The sequence below is a fragment of the Dasypus novemcinctus genome, chromosome 6 (genome assembly GCF_030445035.2).
Source record: "Dasypus novemcinctus isolate mDasNov1 chromosome 6, mDasNov1.1.hap2, whole genome shotgun sequence".
NCBI lineage: Eukaryota > Metazoa > Chordata > Mammalia > Cingulata > Dasypodidae > Dasypus > Dasypus novemcinctus.
Window position 1 is genome coordinate 110,882,591 of NC_080678.1, and position 9,730 is coordinate 110,892,320.

A 9,730-nucleotide genomic window follows, 5' to 3' on the forward strand; every position below is an offset into this window, starting at 1 on the left:
TGATAGTCCTTTAATTAGATACCTCGCAGCAATTGGATACTTATATATGGTGATACATTATAGAAGCTTTACCTAGGCCTTTGGGACCATAGGTTTTCTCTTAGAAATATTGAATATCTGTCTCCCTTTGTTTAATTTTTTTAAAGCATATAGGTTAAAGGTTTAGATGCCCCACTAGTCCAGAAAATATATCCATTTAGTTTGAAAAAGCAACAATTTTTTTCTCCAAACAGTAGATTTAGAATACAAAGGCCAACATGAATTTTTAAATAAGGAGATCCAACTTAAACATTTTATTCAACCATATCTCTTAAATTTACAAATTTGAATACTGTTATGGATAAATTATATTTGCACATACTGCATAATAGGAAACACAGAAATACTACCTTAAGTTTGTTTCTTTTTCTGTAGATACCTAGAAATGTGTTACCTTAAGTCTAATTCATGGCTTCAGAAAAGAGCATTTTGCCTTTGCTTGTCTTGCATTATGAGCCAATCTCCTATAATAGATTTATCACCGTTGGCAGTACTGATCACTAGAATTTTAACTGGATGGCAAAGTTTAAGTAACTCTTGCTTAATTGTATTTCTTCTAAGACTCGCTCAAATATCAAATCAAATTTACTTAACTTATGATTGAAGCAGTTCTATCAATTTCAGACATAACACTTTCTGGCATGTTTGAAACAAATCATTCCCCAAAATATACCACTCTATGAATATAAGAAAATAGGGTACTCTCAAATACCAGGCCCATTAAATTCTGAGTCTATTTAAGATTGCTTTATACTGTGAGGGAAAAAACGTGTCTACTTTCAGGAGGAAAAATGGCTTCATTCAAACAAATTATGCAAAATTTCCTCCAGATGATGGTGCAGCTATCAAAATAAACATCATCGCACTTGGCACATGTGCAATAGAATGAAGTCAGAGGTGCCAGTCAAGGTCTTAGTTTTCCTTCTCCGCAAAAAGAAAATGATGAAATGCGTCCATGTTCCTAAGCTGCCAACTTTCAAATCACCGGTATCTTTTTATACCAAAAATATATTCAACTCCCACCCCAGTGCAGAGAATATCATGAACATTTCATGTATAATATATCAGTAATAGGTCACTTATTTAAAAATAGAACATATTAATTAACACAAATCCATCACCATCTCATATTTCCTGTCCTTCCAAAGCAAAATAAATATTTCACAAAGCAATGAGTGTTTCATGTAATGCACATACACATTGTACTTGGGAAACTGTGTGTATGCTAGTGTTCCAATATATTTGTTTATAGATGTGCATTATTGCCATTTTCATGTGAATAATGGTCAACCATTTTCTATTTGACCCTTTTCTTGGAGGGCAGCATTCATCTCTGTTTAAATTATATGCTCTTTGTAACATATTGGAAAGCTAACCTGTAAGACAAAACTCTCACTGTCGGTTTTCCTTCCTGGAAAATGGTGCATAAAGTCTTGTTTAAGTGAGTGATACTACTGAAAATAGAATACATCCCCCTGAGCCTCTCCCATGTCCAATCAAGAATGAGTCAAATTTGAAACATGAATCTAGGAGAATAATACAAACGTCCAGCTTCAATTTACAAATTGATACGTACAAAGCTCAATCTTTGGCAGATCAAAGTAATAGAGACATTCTGACAGTGAATTGTGTGGTTGTTGGTCAGTGCCCTGACCCACGAGGTAAGCCAGTTTGTGAGCGAAGTGGAGAGGCGCAGGAACGCAAATCACATCCTATAGGAGGAAGAAAACGAAGAGGAAGTTTCTTTTTCTGAATTTAATTTACATCTATTTTCTTTAGATTTACATTTACATATGTCACATCACAGATTCAAAACATAGGCATGCAAGTTTGAGCCATTCATTTTACAGATCTGGAGGAAAACCAGGATCAGAAGATACATACTGGCAAGTTATAATACATGTGGCACAGCTTGTAAGTCAAATGCTGCACTGTGTCTGGGGTCAAGCAAACGGTGTCATAGATGACATTATAATGTGTGGGAGTAACAGACCCATCTTTCAGAGCTGACTCACAATGAAGAAATCATACCTGGAATTAAAAGGACACATGAGAATCAGCTCATTGCAGAAGAAAAGCACGTAGTGAGTGGAGGCTCTGAAAACATTTAGTCTGTTACTCAACAGAAATGCGTTCCCCAAGCAGAAAGTGTTTTCTTAAATGAAGCAGTCTGTCGAACAGGTAAACAATGATATAATGACACAACTCCATAAAGGACATTTAAATCATTGGGATGGTACTGTCAGGTGCTTTAGACTAATAACGTACACACAGATGTCTAGAGAGAAAAATAAAATTAGCACATTTGCTATTACCTACATATTATCTCTAAACAACATACATTTCAAAAATGTATATATATTTATATTGTGTGTGTGTATATATATATGTGTAGGTTGTATATGTCAAAAGAACTTTTATTTACTCTAGTTTAAAGATTTACCCATATTGTTGGATAGATCTTATTATCCAGAATTACATAATAAAATGTTCCTAGTCCTTTCAGTTGCCTGTTAAGTAATTCCCCATCATATACAGGCTTCAAAATTCATTATCCATTCTCTTGTTGTTAGTTTCCTCCTAATTTTTTTTTCCAGTCTAAAGACATGAGGAAGAGTCTAATGGGTGCTTTCTTAGGCCCCAAATGCAAGTCTTTCTCTAAAGTATATAGCCAGATTGGAGCTTAGGTTGAGCAGCTGCGAATTCAGAATTGGTCTCTTTCTGGTGAACTGTTAGTTTCGTTTATTTCTTTTGATCAATATATCCAAGGCCAGCATTTTGAATTAATATTCTGGTGTGTTTTTCCATCCATTTTTTTCCCCCAATTTTATCATACTTTTAAGATTTACTAGGAGTGTTTCTTCCAAAGAACAACTAACTTAATGATTTTTCTCCAAACTGCAATCTGACTTAAGGGGCAAGGTTAATGTTTAAATTATCAGGTTTATTTTATGTGGACCATATTATTTTGTTCTTTACATTTATGTTTTTTCTGTGTTTTGCTTAATCCTTTCCTGTCTTCTACTAGATTGATCAATATTTCTGCCTTTCTTTCAATTTCATTTATCACTCCTCCCACTCTATTGAGATGGAAGTCAAGTTTTTTTAATTTACATAGTCAACTTAACAAGTCTAAAGTTAATCATTTAAACTTTAATTTAACCATTCTACCTAGCAACTGAGGATCTCTAGATTCTTTAGCCCTGATCCCTATTTTCCCATGCAAATGGTATTTATGTCCAATATTTTATATCTACCTAGTTCTTACATACTCCCCAAATTTGACATTGATAAGGTCAGTGTTTTAAACTCCCAAATATTTTTGATAGCATTGCTTCTTGAATCTCATTCCTTCTTTATTTGTTCTCTCCTTTTCCCTAAATATATACTTTAAGATAGTTATATTTCAGTGAAGGTCTGATGCACATATACAATATGTATAATTATCTAAATCTTGTTTTATTTCACTCTCACCTTTGAATGATAGTTTAACTGGGTATCAAATTTTAGGGTGAGAGTTACTTGTTAGCATATTGAGGATATTTTTTCAATGTCTTATGTTTTCTATTATTGAATGGAATTTTTATTGTTTATCAATAAAATATTTTCCTCTTCTGATTTTAAAATCTCTTGTCTCGGATATTTTGATGTTTCACTTTGTGTCTAGGTATTGATTTATTTTAATTGTTCTTGCTTAGGTTCTATTATTCCTGAATCTAAGAAGTCAGGTTTTCAACAATTCTCTCTTTAAGTATTGACCCCCTTCCTGCTATCTCCACCTTTTTGAACTTCTACTCAACCTATAGCAAATCTGCTCACTTAGTTTTACATTTCGATAATCTGTATTCATACCTTCCATCTCTCCATGACTCTGCACTGAATTCTGTGAATTTCTTTGAATGGATTTTGCAGTTATTTATTTCTGTTCTTTTGTGTCTAACCTGCCCTTTAACTCTTCTATCTTCTATCTATCTCACTTCTACCATCTTTATCATTGCTAGATATCCAATTACAAAGTCAACTTTCTATTCAACATTTATCAGTTCTCTTATGTTCTGTTCCATTATACATATATATAATCTTTTAAAAATTCATTTATATAAACTATTTCCAACACTTTATCTGAAACTTATGTGTTTAGCTCTATGTTGTATTGCCTGCAGCTTCCCTCTAAGAGTTGCTTCCTCAAAAGAAGACAAAGCAATTTCTGAATCATCATTTTCAATTATTTCTTGATGTCCATATTATCCAGTCCTGATTTTTAAAAATTAAACTCTGTATTTTGTTGCCAAATAACTGTTAATATTACTTTGGTATTGAATCACCCCAGTTCAGAGGAGATAGATATTACATACAGAAAATTTGCACGTAAGAGAAATTGTGCTTTAGCTTAGTTTAGATGCTGTCCCCTAGAAGTGCAACAAAACATTTAAAAACAATAAACCTCCTTAGGGTGTTAATTTAATACTTTGATTTTTAGGTTATATTTGCTAAGACCTGACTTTGATGACTGAGGAATGTCAATATAAGCACAATTTACTCTCTCATATGATTGTAACATACAATTTAGGGCTCCATCAAAAAACAATGGTTTTGGGTCACAGACTCCTATAAAAGTGAGATTAAGAAACCCACCCAACCAGATCACCAAGCACAATTCCTATATCCAAATAAAGAACCACAGTGTAAAAGTAATAATATAAGCTCAAAATAGGTGTAAAGAACCAAAAATAATTTCTAAGGAGAAGTTATTTGAATTAAATGACTTTGCTAAACTGAAGTAATTTGAGAAAATTATATAATCAGATTTTTTAAAAATGAAAATAAAACTAAAAAAGGGCTTACTATTCCCTTCTGGGCAGCTCCACATTGATAACCATGCCTGGAAGTGATTTTGAATTCTTCCTTGAGACTCAACAAAAAATTCTGATGTTAATGCATTTCTTCACCACAATTACAGTCAATTTGGCACTTTAAAAAATTGTGATAAGTGCTACTGTGTCTACTCAGTCTTATCTTGGAAGCATTCAATATGTGAAAGATCATATACATAGGATCTCTTAAAAGAGTTTGCAGGAATGGGTGTAGCTCATAGGTGAGTTCCTGCTTCCCACATAGAAGGTCCTCCATTCAATCCCCAGTACCTCCTAAAGATAATAATCATATGGGGACAGCAGCACTCTAGGTACCCATTATCACTGTTTTAGGTTCATGTGTCTATTTCAAGATGTAAATAAAAAGGTGTCTACTCCGATCCAGCCACCTACTCCCCAGGGGAAAGGTCTTTCCTCCAGCCTTAGGAGCTATTCCTGCTATTCAGGCAGGGCAGCAGGGCCAAAAGACACACAGATGGGGCTAGAGAAGCCAGCTGGGAGGGCTCCCCCTCCTGGTAACTGCAAAACTCTGGGTGAAGGGGAGAGGAGTGCAAGCCACTGGCCAGGCTAACATCATGGATCTTGTGAAAATCTGAGGCCACCAAGCCTTCCTACTTCAGGGCTGGAATGGAGATTGAAAATGGCAAAATTTTTACCCTGGAGGCAAAGAAATATCTACTCCTCAAACATACCAATTCTGCCTTTTTTCCCTCTGACTCTGGTGTGGGACCCAATGTCAAAGCAGTAGGGTCTGTATTCTCTCCTCCCATTGCCTGAGGTCCACCATTGGTGTCGAGTTCCTTGTCCTCATCATTAACACTTGGAATTCCTTTGGAAATATATATATATTTTGGTTTTTAGTTTTGCTTTGGAAATGTTAAAGACTCAAGTGCAGCTCTCACATACACACATGCACACATACACATAAAGGTGGCCCTTTGCAATGTAGATACTTACTCAAAGGACTTAGCAACTAGTTTTAAGGAGGTTGAGCTGTGGTATTCCATAATCTAGCAATGCTTGAAACTGTCCATCTCCCACCCTATCCCAATACACGATAATAAAAGATGGCAGGGGCTGAGTTACACTTAGTCCAGGTCTTCATCACAGCTGGAAAAAAACCAGACACCTGTGTTAATAAACAGTAACCATTGGTAGTTTTGACAAATTTGAGGCACATTTTTGACACTACAGCACTTAGGGTCTTTCACAGCCTAAATCTTTAGTCTAGTCCAGGACTTCTCACCACAGGACTGTAGACATTTGGGGGCCAGATAATTCTTTGCTGCAGGAGGTTGCGCTATGCATTGTAGGGTTAGCAGCGTCCCTGACCTCTGCGCACTAGAGGCCAGTCACCAGGCACACCCCCACCCCAAACTGTGAACCATGACATTTGGAAAGTCTCTAGACAAGGACCAGTGTCCTCTGGGGATGGGGGTTGGGATGGCAGAAGGTTGTCCCAGTTGAAAACTATTAGTGTTGACACTGACCACACAAGCAGGTCTTCAGCCCATCCACAAGCTCTTGCCCTGATTCCTGGAAAACACATTGAGAGTGCCATCTTCTCAGAGAATAATAAAGTGATGGGTTTGGAAAGCAAGAGTCTTGGAATCTTACTTCCCTTCTGAATGAATCTATAACATCAACATTACAATCAGAATTGAGGATCTTATTAAAGATCAATTCTATAACCCCCTACAGAGCTCACCAAAGTCTTGTCCCTTATGACATCAAACATTTTTACAAAACATTGATGTGTGCAAAAGGAAGAGATAAGGGGGCATTTAACAGCAATACTACAGAATACACCACTGTCACTATGCATGGCTGTGCAGTTTCCCCTATGGGAGAATGCAACAACAACAACAACAAACAAAGAGCCAGAACTCCTGGGGGCCTCCTCCTGGAGATGGAGTTCTCACACTCTGGCTCATCTACAACCATCTGCTTTGAGAAAGCAGCTCTCTTGGGAATGGTGACAGCATTTGTAACAGCCACTTAATATGTCAAGAAAAATTCTACTTTTCCCTCAAGTTTCAACTGTCTTGTTGTGTTTTAGTTTACTTCAGCACATCTTGACCACTTGTCCTGGGATGTGTGTATTTGTCTGCCTGCCTCTCCACCAGAATTTAAGCTCCATAGGAAAGGGCAGGCATTTTTGGTCTACAGGTTAATGACTGCAATCTGAGTATTTAGAAAATGGTACTCAACAATATCTGTTGAATGAATGAAAGCTTAATTTGTCCTTATCAATGCAATATCATTCTCTAATTCCCCCCCAGAAAAACATAGCAAAAGAAGGTTTTTGTTTTGACAGAGAATATGGTGGCTGGTCAAGTTAATCATCTGTCAAAATAAAAATGGTTCTTCTTGGGGAGGAGATGTTGCTCAAGTGGTTAAGCACCTGCCTCCCATGTAAAAGGTCCCGGGTTTGATCACCAGTACCTCGTAAGGAAAAAATTTAAAAATAAAAAGGTTGCTTCTTAAAGAATACTCTTGACAGTTATGCTTCACTGACCACAAACATTATGATGAAACAAATGGTGATTTACGACAGTCATGTATCATGTAATGCAGAAGGAATTATGTACTGAAGTGTGCACAAATTCATTTCAGGGAGCAGTGTGGTTTGCACCCAAGAGCAGAATAGAAAAGGCCCGTGGAGAAAAGGAGAGGCCTGGTAGCTAGAAGCAGCCTTCCTCTTCTGGGTAGTTTATGCACAAATAGACGAGAACCCCCAGATCCTCCTTCCTGGCTGCCTCTGCATCCCAGTTGGGTTTCCATGTTTGTCTTCCTTCTTGTACTGATGATCCACCTGGAGAGGGAGGCTGCATTCCCACAATGGTCCCCCAAATGCCCTACTCCAAACCCAGATCCTGTGTATATGCCGAGTTACCACCCCTGTGATGATATATGCTATGGGGCAGAGTTCCCGTTAAAATAACATTTTCCAAGGAGGAATAATCTAATTACAGGAGACCCTCTAAAGCAGAGTGTTACTTCTGGCTGGTGACAGAAAAGACAGAGGGATTCAAATCAGAAGGAAGACTCAGTGTGCCCAGGCTGGTTGGAGATGGAGGGGTCACTTAAGAAATGTGGACGTGTTCTAGAAGCTTATATGACCTGACAGCCAAACCCCAACAGGACCTCAGTCCCACAACAACCATAAGGGATGGATTCTGCCACATCCAGGTGAGCTTGGAAGGGGACCCCAGGCTTCCAGGCGATGATGCAGCTCAGCTAACACACTTGGACTTTAAACTTGTGAGGCCTGCGCCCATACCATGCCAGGTTTCTGACCCACAGAACTGTCCAGTCACAAACAGATGTTACCTGGAGCTGCTAACTTTGTGATGATTGGCTAGGTAGCAATATAAAACTTTGTGAAGCCTTCCACTGTATTTTGGAAATATACAGAAGGGCAAAGAACAACTTTTCTTTCCAGCTCCTGACCTCTTGAGAAGCAGGCAACTTCTTGTTTGGCTCACCTCTCCAGTTTTACCCAAAGACCGCTCTCATTCTCTAGGCTTAACACCAACTAAACAACATCTGCAAAAGCTTACTCACTGTGTTAAATCTTCATTCAAGCTTGACACAATCCTGCAATTGACTTCTGTCAATTTTCAATATCATGGAAACAATCGATACCAATAAACATTGCTTGCTTTAGCTTAAATTTTAAAATAAAGGTAGATTTAGTTATAACAGAATCCAAGCAAACTTTAACCACTGAATTAAAAAAGAGTTCCTTAGACTCTTATCAAACCCCACTAAACACAAACAAATAAGGAGAAGCCAATGAGGGAAGTGGATGTGGCTCACGTGATTGGGCTCCTGTCTAGCATATGGGAGGTTTGGGGTTTGATTCCTGGGGCTTCCTGGTGAAGCCAAGCTGGTTCACATGGAGTGCTGGCCTGTGCAGGAGTGCAGGTGCAACAAGATGATGCAACAAAAAGACACAGAGGAGAGACAATGGGAGATGTGGCAGACCAGGGAGCTAAGGTGGCGCAAGAGAGTGATCACCTCTCTCCCACTCTGGAAGGTCCCAGGATGGGTTCCCTGTGCCACCTAAAGAGAAGACAAACAGACACAGAAGAACACACCTCAAATGGACAGAGAGAGCAGACAGCATGGTGGGGGGGGATAAATAAATCTTTTTAAAAAAAAGAGAGTAGGCAATGAAATCCAACATACACCTGTGTCCACCTTCCAGAGCTCTCCTCCCATCTTGATAGCAATGCTCATTGGCATCTGTGATCTCTCTATGGTCCACACCAGCAAGCACTGGCTCAGAATGCGGCAGTCGGTACACAAGTATTTTTTTATGCTATCATACTTGACTTCCCTGTTGTTGGACAGCATGCAGATGACCTTGAAAGCAAACACACGTGAGACTCCCAGAGAAACAGCCAGGCAGTGATAGGAGAAATGAAAACCATCAAGGAAGCAGTTGAGGTGGAGCAATGACCAGCTAGTGTAGACTGATTAAGCAAATATTTGGGTCTAAGAGGGTGACATTTCTAGAGCTTACATGACAGCTGTGAGGGAGAGTGTGTGGAGAGACAGGCTGCAATGTAGGTGATTTGGCAGTTGCATCAAGAGCTTAAACTGGCACAGGTCCTGTGGAGCTAGTGTTTCAATTCCCTGGAATTTATCATGAAGCCAACAAGCAGGGTTAAAAAAACACTCACTGCAGGATTCCATCATAAGGATATTCATGAGGTGGCAGATTTGGCCCAGTGGTTAGGGCATTCATCTACCACATGGGAGCTCCGTGCTTCAAACCCTGGGCCTCCTTGACCTGTGTGGAGCTCGCC